Raw genomic sequence first — 13,086 nt, forward strand, 5'->3', positions numbered from 1 at the left:
GTTTAGCATTGTTGAGGATGGGTTCACAGCCTAAATTTTTAAAGGAAAAAGAAAGGGATTGATAGTTTTAGGGCTTCCTTCTGGGGTTGGGATCCCATTATCTTAGTTTCAGGTCTGGCAGGGTGTAAAGCTTATCAGAGTGATGGGTGGGTGGTGTGTGTGTTTGTACTCTATGCGCAGTATGCGGGTGTCTTCAGGTGGTATCTGACATAGTTCGTTTGTAGGTATCTGAGTCTTGAAACTCGTACCAGATGGCCCATATGAGGGTTATTTTTTCTGCTTTGTCTTGGGCTAGTAGAATGTTTTCTTCTATGTCTTTAATTTTTTCCACTCTTTGGATCCATTGTTTAATGGATGGGACTGCTGTGGATTTCCATAGAGTTGAAATGAGTGCTCTAGCGGCATTTATTAAGAAAGGAACTGAGGATGTTTTGTAGCTTTTTAGGGAGTCGTGTGATCCATGTAAAAGAAAGGTCTCTGGGTTATATTGCAGATTGGCGCATGTGATCTGGTTGATCATTTGGTGTATCTTAGACCAGTAGGGCTGGATTATGGGACAGTCCCATGCTATGTGTCTAAGGTCTGCATTACTCTTTTGACATCTCCAGCAGGCGTGATGGGAAGATGGAAAGGTTTTCTGGAGTTTTGCTGGTGTGCGGTACCAAGATGTGAGGAATTTATAATTTTGTTCTTGGGCAGAGACGTTTAAGGAGGATTTGTGAGCTTTGGTATATAGTAGTTCCCACTGGGTGTCAGAGAGTTGCTTCCCCAGGGCCTGGTGCCATTCTTTCTGGAATGGCAGGAGGATCTGTGTGTCAACTGGGCTTAGTAGGTTGTATGCCCAGGATATGACATGTCTTTGGGGTTCTTGTGAGTTACATTTTAGGTCAAAGGGGGTGTAGGGACGTCTTAGGTTAGAGGTGGGTTTAATTGAGGTGATGTAATGTGAGATTTGTTGGTAGGTCCATATTGGGATCGGCTGAGGGGATGTGAAGTTTTTGCAGTGTTCATATGGAATCACTCTGCCATTGGATAGGAAATCGCCAATTTTAGGAGGGTGTAAGTGGGTCCATCCTTTTAAGTAGTGGTTGCTCAGGCCTGGTTTAAATTCTGGGTTGCCTAGGATTGGTGTCATTGGTCCCTTGATGTGGGTTAGTGTTTGCTGTTTAGCTGCTTTTTGGAATGTTTTATTGTGGCATATATAAGTGGGTGAGTGGCGATTGGTGTAGGGGTTGTCTTAAATTGGCACCAAGGTAAGCTAGCTATTTTTGGCTCTACAAAGGCTTGTTCCAGGTTGGCCCAGCTTTTGGAGTCTGCATGGACAGACCAGTCTATGATTCTAGAGAGTTGAGAGGCCATGTGGTAGGTGCTGAAGTTTGGGAAGGCTATTCCTCCGTCTAGTTTTGCTCTTCTTAGTGTTGCTACAGCAATACGTGGGCGTGTTTTGGCCCAGACAAATTGGTGCATCTGTTTGTGTAGTGTTTTAAAGTAAGAGGGTGGAAGATGTATGGGAAGTGCCTGACTAATGTAGAGAAATTTGGGCAGAATAGACATCTTTGCTGCTGCCACCCTGCCAAACCATGAGCGAGACGAGATAGAGTCCCATTCCTTAAGGAGCAGTCCCAGGTTTTGACCCAAGGGGGCAAAGTTTAGCTTGTATAGATCTTCAAGTCGGGAAGGAAGTTTAATTCCAAGATACGGTATCGACTCTGGATCCCATTGGAAGGGAAAGAGATTTTGGCATGTTTTGAGTGTTTGAGGTGATAAGGATACGTTAAGAGCAAAGGATTTGGAGTAGTTTATTTTTAAGTTTGATATATTGCCAAAATGTGAGAAGGCAGACATTAAATTTCGAAGGGACGACTCTGGCTCGGTGAGAAAGAATAGTAAGTTGTCTGCAAAGGCTGCTATTTTGTACTCAGTATTGCAAATAGACTCCTTTCACTTCCGGGGTATTTCTTACCATGTTAAGAAAGGGTTCCAGAGTCAACACGTATATGAGGGGGGATAGAGGACAGCCCTGACGGGTACCATTACTTAGAGTAAAAGAGTCAAAGAGTGTACCATTCACTGAGACTCTTGCAGTTGGGTTTGAATAAAGTAGGGTCATCCATGCCTGCATTGTATGACCCAGTCCCAAGTTCGAGAAGACAGCAAACATATAATCCCATGCCACCCTATCAAATGCCTTCTCGGCGTCCGTGGAAAGAAACATGCCCTCCACCGAACGCCGAGAAAGCCATGAGTGGATGCCCACCGCTTTCATTGTGTTGTCTCGAGCCTCTCTGCCAATGACGAAACCCACTTGGTCATTTTTAACCTTTTTAGCGATTATCTCTTGAAGTCTTGCGGCCAATATTCTTGCTAATATCTTGGCGTCAAGGTTCAGCAGGGATATTGGTCGATAGCTTTGGCATAGACTAGGGTCTTTCCCTGGTTTGGGGATGACTGTGATGTGGGCTTCGAGAAGTTGTTTTGATGGAGTCTTCCCAAGGGGAAGTTTGTTAAAAGCTTGTAGGAATGGGGTTGTTAGAGTAGTGGCATAAGACTTATAGTATTGTGAAGTCAGGCCATCTGGGCATGGGCTTTTGCCTGGTTTTTGGGCTTTAATTGCAGCTAGAAATTCTAATGCTGTAATATCTCCTTCTAGATCTTCTTTTTGTTCTGGGGTAATCGGAGAGAAGCCATATTTGTCTAAGAAGTCGTTTATTTCCATTTCACGTGCTATCTTAGCAGGGGGTGTGTTCGAGTTAGTCTTGAGATTGTATAGTTGGGAGTAGTAGGAGCGAAACGAATTGGCTATGTCGGGTAGGGTGTGGCAAAGATTCCCGTTGGGGTCTTTGATTTGGTGTACTGTTCGGTTTGCTTGCCTCTTCTTAAGCAGTCTAGCCAAGAGGGGGCCTGCTTTATTGCCAAATTCGTAAAACAGCTTGGTTTGAAGCATAAATTTGCGTTTGTACTCTTTGTTTAAAGAGTAACTGTCAGGCTGCAGAAGCTAATTTAAACCTCTGTTCTCCTGTGTTAAACAGTTTAGAAGGAAGCCAAAAAGGCAATACTGTAGTTAAAAATCTCTCTTACATTTGATGTGTGCTTATCAGCAAAGCTGTTAGACCCAAGCTTTTAAGAGGACGCAAGCCGCATACCATACTGCAAAGCATTCTGGGGCCCTCCCCTCGGCTTCTAATGAGAAGTTACAGGATCAAGTTTCAGCAGCTTGTAACTCAGTCCAGCGCACAGCACTGATAAATCTCCGGGCAGAGTACACTGCAGGAGTCCGCTATTGTTCCTAGCCACATGGCTAATTAATATTCACTGCACACTAGTGTTATTCAGTACGAGCTTTTCTGTGATCAGGAAGCAGGCAGGACATGACGACACATTTGGCTTCATAGGAGATAGATAAACATGGAACCTGCCATGAGCTGTCAGGAGCATCATTCTCTGCAAATACTATATAAAATTCTGTGAAATCCAAACGTGGACAGTGAAATGCATATGCAATGTAAGTACAGCCAATATTTAGCTACTGATATATGTGTTTATTTTCTCTGAGACCCTATACCTAACAGCTCCTCTTTAAGTATGTCAGGAACTTAACACACCCCAATGAGTTCTGGGTCACCATGAGCTTGCTGGTTAGTCTGTGCCTCTCGGATTTACAAGCCCTACTCCACAGAGCCAAATTAATCCATGCTATGCACTGATGAGGATCAAACAATCCGAAACAGCCTGTATGCATGTTGGATTATTATGGCTCTGTACACATTAACAAGCTGACACATCATTGCATTCCAGCGGTTCTGGAGGTGTGTTTAGCTTCTAAGGGTACAATAGTTAATTTGCATATATTCAGCAGTGGTGCCTGGGAGACATCTCGAGCTCACTCTAACCTGAATTATCGCAAATTCTTTCTGTTTTAGGAAAGCAAACTTTTGTTTTTCAGGAACTCTTCTCTGAGGTGTGTGAGTTCTTTTAGTGTGGTTTGTAGGAGTGACTTCTTGTGCTGTTGCTCCAAGTTATGGATTTTAGAGGTGAGAGCGTTGTATCCGTCTAGCTTTTCTCTTTTTTTGCGGGCGCCCTGTCTGATAAATTCACCCCTGATCACTAATTTATGTGTTTCCCATGTTGTTAATGGTGAAACATCTTCAGTGTTGTTCTTGAAAAAGGTGGACAGTTTTTTAGTTATGATGTCTTGGGTTTCTGTGTCTGCTAATAGTTGAGGATTTATCCTCCAATTGAACTGTTTGTTTCTAGCTATTGGGACTGATAATTTAATATATACAGGAGCATGGTCTGAGACACCAATGTTGCCGATCGTGGCCTCCCGAACTAAGTCAAGGTCCTGTTGTGTGATAAATAGGTAGTCTATTCTGGAATAGCGTTGGGCCGGGTCTGAGTAATAAGTGAAATCTTTACCCTGTGGGTGAAAGATTCGCCATGTGTCCATGAGGGTTTGCTCTCTTAGTTTTAGTTTGATCATTTTCAGGGCTCTGTAGGTAAGAGTAGAGTGCCCTGTAGAAGTATCATTGAGTGGGAGAAGCGGAACATTTAGGTCAACCCCTAGTAGAACCATCCCTTTGGCGAAGGGATTTGTAAGGCATTTTGAGTTTTAAGGATAAAGCTGGGTTGGTTTACATTCGGGGCATAGATATTAGCAACAGTGATTTCTCTAGTACCAATTGTCCCTCTCACAAAGAGATATCGCCCTTCTGGGTCGATCATGATTTCTTGTTTTTGGAATGGGCAGTTTTTGCTAAAGATAATGGAGACACCCTTAGTTTTGGATTGCGGGTTGGTGGCATAGTAATGGTTATTATAATGCCTATTCGTTAATCTCGGGACTGAGCCTGTCTTGAAGTGGGTCTCCTGAAGTAGAGCAATGGTAACTTTTTCTTTGTGCAGGTTGTCAAGGATTTGAGACCTCTTTTGGGGGGTGTTTAAAGGGAACCAGAGAGGAACGGGGGGTGAAAAAAGAAACAGATTTTATACATACCGGGGGCTTCTTCGAGCCCCATAAGCCTGAATCGCTCCCACGCCGCCATCCTCAGCTTCCTGGATCCGCCGGTACCGGACCCGTCACTTCCGGCGGACGCGGCCAATTGTCCGCATCACAGGGGCTCCCTCCATACATGTACGCATGCGGCTGCGCAGTTAACAGCCACATGCGTATCTGTATGGGGAGAGCACCCTGTGATGCGGAGAATTGGCCGCGTCCGCCGGCCGACTTGCCGACTCGCGGCAATGACGGGACCAGGTGGCGGCTGATGTAGGCAGCGGAGGAGTGCGACGTGGGAGCGATCCGTGCGTATGGGGCTGGAGGAAGCCCCAGGTATGTATATTGCATCCTCTCTGGTTCCCTTTAATCCATGTACATTATAGGAGCATATTCTCCAATTTGGTATGCGTTACCTGGGTTTCTTGAGTTGGTACCATTATGCAGGTTTGGGTGTGTGATAGGAACCTAAGAAGGATATGCCCTATTAATAAGATAATGGGGCTGTGAACCCTGTGTATCATTCGGATCAGTCAGGTTGAGTGAGGTACTGACTGAGTGTTTTATCCGATGGGAGTCAGCTGTGCAGTCCAATAAGGGTGCACACTGGGTGGGGAGAGTATAACCAGGAACAGATGATGAGAGTGGGATACTCGTGTACCACCAGTCCCCTCGGCCTAGAGGGTATGGGTGTTAAAATTCTAAATTCACCAATTTGTCTAACCTTGTAGAGGGCAATTTAAGAGGATTTTGATCTCTTAAGGGTTATTGTTTAAAATTAATATGTTAGATATGATTATTATAATAATAGTAATAGTAAAGGGTGCAACTTGCAATCAGATTCAAACAACTAACTTAACCGTGGAACATCTTAATCAAAACACTTGCATGAGGATTAAACGATGCTGGCTGCAACCGTTTCTGTCCATATCCTTGTAAGGCATATAATAGTAGGCTGAGATTATGAGGATGTCTCAGGTCTGTTGGGAGGCCTATGTTTAAGGTCTAGCATCAGCGAAGTTGTCCGGGGGCAAGTCTATAAGTGCCAGGGCCTTAGTGCTTGCAGTAGTTCGCCCACAGTTGGTGTATAGGGGGAAAGTAGTCCACTGTATAGACCTCTCGAAGGCTCAGGTTGCATCGGGGGGGGGGGGGGGGGGGAGGTCATTCTATGTAAGCAACATATAATTAGTTATTTTGGATAAGTTAACATGGTGGGTTAGAACCAGCGGGTGGGCATGCTTTCAACTTTGTAGGGGAGCGACATTCTGTGTCGGGCAAATCATGTCTCAAACATGTGGCCAGGGGGTGCTAACGGGCGATTATATATCATAAAATGTTACCACATTGCTCAGGCGTCTCCTTCTTGCGTGAGGGGAGATGGTGGCTTTGAGCTGCGTGCAGACGAACGCAGGTTTCTTTTTTCTAGTTCCTTTGTGCGGGAGACTTTAAGGGCTTTGTCGCGTGCTCGGCTGGAGTTTGATGCGATGGAGCCGTCCTTGGATTCCGAGGTGGAAGAGTGCCTCTCTCTGCGTCTATCAGGAGGTGCTGTGATTTCCACTTCAACATACCAGTCAGGAATTTTGGGTTTGGAGATCTTGAGTGTCTGACAGAATTCCGGGAAGATCAGCGGGGATTCGGAGATTGGCCGTTTTGCCGTTCTTTGTAGCGGAAAGGCAGAAGGGGAACCGCCATCTGTATATTATATTACGTCGGCGGAGCTCATCTATCAGGGGCTTTAGTATGCGCCTGTTTTGTAGTGTGATTGGTGAGAGGTCTTGGAATAGTTTTATTTCCGCCTCATTGAAGTATATGGCGTCTTGGGTTCGTGCCTTCTGCATGATTTCTTCTTTTAGGCTAAAACTTTGTAGGCAGCAGATTATGTCCCTGGGTGGTTCTGAGTCTGATTTACGCGGCCTAAGAGCTCTGTGCGCTCTGTCCATTACTATGGGCGAGTCAGCGTCTTTTTCTAGCAGGTTGTTGAATATGGAGAGTAAGGCTGACCTGATCTGATCGTTGTTAACGGATTCCGGAATCCCTCTCACTCTGATGTTGTGTCTCCGGCCTCTATTATCGAGGTCCTCGAGTTTCCTGTTGAAGGTTAACATCTTCGTGTCTTGAGTGGCAGAAGTTTGTTCCAAGGCCTCTACCTTCTGTGTGAGGTCGCCATCGTGCTTTTCAAGTGAGCTAACCCTTGTGGCGAGACTGGTGACCTCTTCTCTCAAATCCGAGATGGCTGCTGTGAAGGTGCGTTTAATGTCCGCTGCGATGGCTTGCATAATGGATGTGGTGGGCATGTCCCGTAGCATGTCCACCACTATTCCCCCGGCGGGATCGTCTTCTGACTGCAGGGTTAGATCTGGCGTGTTTGCGTCGTTGCTTGTAGCCGGAGCGGGCGCCATGATGGGGGCGGCTAGTGAGGTAGGCCCAGTCTTCCGTGGTCTAAAAATCTCGGGGATAAGGGGATTTTGTTGCACCCTTTTGTCACTGGAGGGTTTCGACAGTGACATGTGGTCGTTTGAGGTCCTCAAGGTTAGGTTTGGTGGATGCGTAGGGCCGAATATGGGGAACTAGTGGAGGAGCTCTTCTCTCAAGCGGCCATTCTGTTTCAGCGCTAAACCACGCCCCCTGTATTGGTCTTTCACGTGGAATTCCAATAAAATTGGTGCATGTTTGTGGCAGTAATGTGACAAAATGTGGAAAACTTCAAGGGGGCTTTTGCAACCCACTGTATGTAGAGAGTTTAGCCTGTCTAATTCCCCCTCATCTGTGTCTAAGCACAAGTTGTAATTTGATCTCTCCCCTGTCTCTTGAGTGCCACGGCAGATAAGCTCATTTGAAAGTACAGTATGTTTACAATATGTCTGCTTCCATGAATCAGAAAGTAGAAACTGCAGATTTATTTCAGGATTGGTATCAGCTATAACAAAGAAATGTTTTTCTTTTAACCTCCCAAGCGGTAAGGACGAGCTACACTTGTCCTTGTAGCCAGGGAGGCTAGGTTCTCTGCTGCACTCCGCCTCCGTTCTCCCCCAAAAGTAACCTAGGGCCCACCCCCCCCCCCCTCCCGAAAGCCTAATTCCTCCGCTGTCGCTGCCTCCGGCCACATCTACCCTCTCGCTCACTTCTGCATTTTCTCTCTCTGTTCTCCCCCCCCCCCCCCCCCCCCCCCAGGACGGCTGCATGCCTGTCCTATAGCTGCCTAATCTTTACTGGGGACACATACCCGCATAATCTGTACTAGGGTCATAAATCTCTTGGTCGAAGCTGCCCATCATTGCTAGATTTTGGGGAGTAATTTTTAAAATTTAGTTTTTATTTTATTTTGTGTTTCAAGGTTTCATTCTATTCAAAATGTGTACTAGACCTTTGCTTGACACATTTTGGTAAGGTACAGGAAAAAAGGTTATGAAAATTAATTGAACTACTTTTTGCACATAAATCCTGGAGAAATTGAACGCCAGGGAGTTTACGATTATTATGGTATTGAGTGTCTCTTACAGCAGAGGGAAAGTTCTGAGTTCTCCTTAAAATGACTTTTTTTTTTTTTTTTTTTTAAGATATCCCAGTTTTATTTTATAAATCTACTTTTTAAGGATTTTTTTGTTGTTGTTTCATTGTCTCTGCTTAATGACACTGAAGTATGCCTGAGCTAAAATCTTTGATCTATTGACGCCTTTTTCCTGCTGGCTTCCTGCTCAGAAGCCATTTTCTGCCAGGGAAGTGCTTAATGGCTGTAATTCCTTATCCGTGAGGGTTACACTATAGTCTGACCCAGGAGTCTAGTCCTGGGAAAAGAAGTGAGTGGACTAACTTGGAAAACTACTGTGCTGTGCCAAAAATGGGCGTGGTCAAGCATACCGTGGGCGTGGTCATGGGTGGGGCCAAATATACATGACCTTAGCAGTGATGTAAAACGTCTTCCGAGCAAGTTTGAGCTCTGCCGTAGTGTATCCCCCAAAAATACATGTAATCTGACAGCATTTCACCATAAAGACACGTAATCTGGTAGAAGTTCCTCCAAAATACAGATAATATGGCAGTGGTTCCCCCAAAATAGACAATGTGGCAGCAGCAGTTCCCCCAACATACACATAATTTGGAAGCAGTTCCCCAAAATACGCAAAACCTGGCAGCGGAACACCCAAAAAACACGTAACACCCAAAATACATATAATCTGGCAGCAGTGGTCCCCCAAACATACACAATATGGCTGCAGTTCCCCAAAATACACGTAATCTGGCAGCTGTTACCCAAAATACATAACAGCGGTTCCACTAAATGCAGCAGTTCCCCCAAAATAGGTACCCCCAGCATAGGTAGCCAGGTCTATAGGTGTCCCCAGTATAAGTAGCCATGAGTATAGTAGTCCCCAGTATATGTAGGCAGAGGTATAGTTGCCTAGTATATGTGCCCAGTATATGTAGCCAGGGGTATATGTGCCCAGTATATGTAGCCAGGGCTATATGTGCCCAGTATATGTAGCCAGGGGTATATGTGCCCAGTATATATAGCCAGAGGGATATGTGCCCATTATATGTAGCCAGTTGGATATGTGCCCAGTATATATAGGCAGAGGTATATGTGCCCAGTATATGTAGCCAGTGGGATATGTGCCCAGTATATGTAGCCAGTGGGATATGTGCCCAGTATATATAGCCAGGGGTATATGTGCCCAGTATATATAGCCAGTGGGATATGTGCCCTATATATATAGGCAGAGGTATATGTGCCCAGTATATATAGCCAGTGGGATATGTGCCCAGCTAGCCAGGTGTGCCCCCAGCAGGAGGGGAGCAGCGCAGAGTAGAGCTATGGGGACAGCGGGGAAGGGTGGACGTCTCCCCCCCACCCCTCCCATCACCTTCGTGCTCCCCTTCCTGCCTCTCCCCTCCAGTGTTTTCAAGTGTTGGGCCAGCGGCAAAAGTGGGCGGAGACTTACCGCGTTCCAGTCGCAAGGGACGCTCCGCTCTGTGTGCGGCTAGTCTGGTCTTCTAGCCGCACACAGAGCGGAGCGTCCCTTGCAGCTGGAAGAAGGCGGTAAGTCTCCGCCCACTTTTGCCGCCTGCCCGATACTTGAAAACACCGGAGGGGAGAGGCAGGAAGGGGAGCACGAAGGTGAGGGAAGGGGGGGGAGACGTCCGCCCTTCCCCGCTGTCCCCATAGCTCGCCTTCTCTGCGCTGCTCCCCTCCACACAAGCCAGGGTGGACGGCGTTCACTCTCTGGAAAAAGTAAGTGGACGCCGTCCACCCACGTCCACGCAGGACTCGACCCCTGGTCTGACCTGGTCCTAACCTAGACAGAAACATTCACGTAAATGCAATCTTTTCTTATGATCTGTGTTCTCCCCAGGCAGTTTTAGCATGGCGCTCTACCTAGCTAATGATGAGCACCCTGCTGTCATTGGCTTGCCTCCTCCTCCTATGCTGTAAGCAGAGTTGCACCTGCCATGCATTCCCTCCTCGCAACTCACCTGGCCACTTTTTCATGGCAACCAGCTGGAAAATAATTCTGGGGAGATTACTGCTCTCTGTCAGTTGGATAGCTGAAGACAACTCTGTCAGTTGGATGGTAGACAGCTGGTCAATTGGGCAGTAGTAGATAGCACTCTGTCAGTAGGATAGTAGGAGACAGCTCTCAGTTGTATGGTAGACAGTATTTAAAGGGACTCCGAGCTCAAGTAAAAAAAGAAAGTTGTACTCACCCGGGGCTTTTTCCAGCCCAGTGCTGGTCGGGAGGTCCCACGACGGCGTCCTGGCTCCCCTCCTAGTCCCCGCTCCGGAATGGCTGACCGGCCGCAGCCCAGGCGACACTCTGCTGAGTGTCGGGCTGTTCCTTCCGCGTATGACGTCACACGCCGGCCGCCTCGCGTCATCACGGCGGCCGGCGTGGCAGTGCGGCGCATGCGCGCTTTAATCGCGCATGCGCAGTGCTTTCACGCCGGCCGCCGTGATGACGCGAGGCGGCCGGCGTGTGACGTCAGCCGCGTCATACGCGGAAGGAACAGCCCGACACTCAGCAGAGTGTCGCCCGGGCTGCGGCCGGTCAGCCATTCCGGAGCGGGGACTAGGAGAGGAGCCAGGACGCCGTCGTGGGACCTCCCGACCAGCACTGGGTGAGTACAACTTTCTTTTTTTACTTGAGCTCGGAGTCCCTTTTAAAGAGAAACTGTGACCAAGAATTGAACTTCATTCCAATCAGTAGCTGATACTCCCTTTTACATGAGCAATCTATTCCTTTTCACAAATGGATCATTGGGGGCTCTATATAGCTGATATTGTGGTGAAACCCCTCCCACAAGAAACTCTGAGGACCATGGTACTCCTGGCAGTTTCCTGTCTGTGAACCTTGTTGCATTGTGGGAAATAGCTGTTTACAGCTGCTTCCAACTGCCAAAACAGCAAGCAGCAGCTACATCACCTGCCAGCAGTAAAAATGTCACCATGTGATAAATGTCAAAATGGAAATCAGGGATTTAAAATATTTTACAATGGGCAAACACTGACTAAATCATTTATACACAATTATTGTAAAAATGAAGCACTTTTTTTTATTATTACATTATTTTCACTGGAGTTCCTCTTTAAGTTGGATATTAGACTTCTCTCTGTCAGTTGGACAGTAGTAGACAGCTATGTCAGTTGGAAAGCAGTAGACAGTGCTCTGTCACTTGGATAGCAGTACACCGCTCTCTGTCAGTTTGATGGTAGTCTGCTATCTCAGTTGGCTAGTAGTAGATGGCTCTCTATCAGGGCTAGTTCACACTGGGCGATTTTTTAGCGCTTTGCTGATCGCTGGCTATCAGCAAAGTGCTGCTACTTATGTATCCATATGAATACATTCACACAGCAGCATTTGCGATTTCGATTATTCACACACGTGCTGCATGCAGCGTTTCGGGTGCGATTGCGCTGTGACTTGTTCTATTGAACGGGAATCACAAGCATGAATCGCGAGTTTTTGCCCGCAAAAGCAAAGCGGCGCTCCAAGCGCCGAGTGTGAACCGGCCCTCAGTTGGATAGTAGTAGACAGCTGTCAGTTGGATAGTAGTAAACAGTTCTCTGTCAGTTGGATAGTAGTGGACTGTTCTCTGTCAAGTGGATAGCAGTAGACAGCCCTCTTATTGAAAATAGGATTGTTAGCGAACGCCAGTGAAAATAATGTGATTAAAAAATTGCTTCATTTTTTACAAATATATATATATATATAGTTAGTGTTTGCCCATTGTAAAATCTTTCCTTTCCCTGATATACATTCTGTCATCACATGGTGCCATTTTTACTGCTGGCATGTGATGTCAGTGGAAGGAAATGCTGCTTGCTGTTTTGGCAGTTGAAAACAGCTGTACACAGCAAAATAGTTATTTCCCACAATGCAATGAGGTTCACAGACCATAGTCCTGACATCACACTGTGGGAAGGGTTTCACCACAATATTAGCCATACAGAGCCCCCTGAGGCCCCATTCACACTTGAGCGTTTTGCCGGTGATTTCTGCAAAACGCTCAAATGCTAGCGCTTTTGAAAGCGCTAGTGTAATAAAACCCTATGGGCCCGTCCTTACTTGGGCGATTTGCGCTAATCACTACAAAATCGCCCAAAATTGCGAAACGCAAACGTGTAGCCTACACCATTTTCAGGCGATTTCCCGGCAATCACGTTCCAGTGCTATACAATCGCTAAACTTGTTCGTAGAGAAATTGCTGTACTGTCCAGTGATTTTTCCCTGTAAAATTGCAGAACAATCACTGCCGCAAAACGCCAGCAAAAATCGCCAGCGTTTTGTGCTTCTAAGTGTGAATGGGGCCTCATTGTTCGTTTGAGAAAAGGAATAGATTTTTCCATAGGAAAAGGGGTATCTGCTACTGATTGGGATGAAGTTCAATTCTTGGTCACGTTTCTCTATAAGTCTCCAATTCAAAAACTGATTAACTAGATCTGTTGTCGGGCTATTAATGATTACGGTCACAAACTGTAACCGGAAGTATAAAAATCAAAATCTTAAACCTCCTACGAAAAATAAAGTGGAGGAGGCTTGATATATCCTATGCCCAACTCTGAATTCAACAGCGAGATTTCTCAATACATTGGTACA

This window comes from Hyperolius riggenbachi, chromosome 2 (genome assembly GCF_040937935.1).
Source record: "Hyperolius riggenbachi isolate aHypRig1 chromosome 2, aHypRig1.pri, whole genome shotgun sequence".
NCBI classification, from domain to species: Eukaryota; Metazoa; Chordata; class Amphibia; order Anura; family Hyperoliidae; genus Hyperolius; species Hyperolius riggenbachi.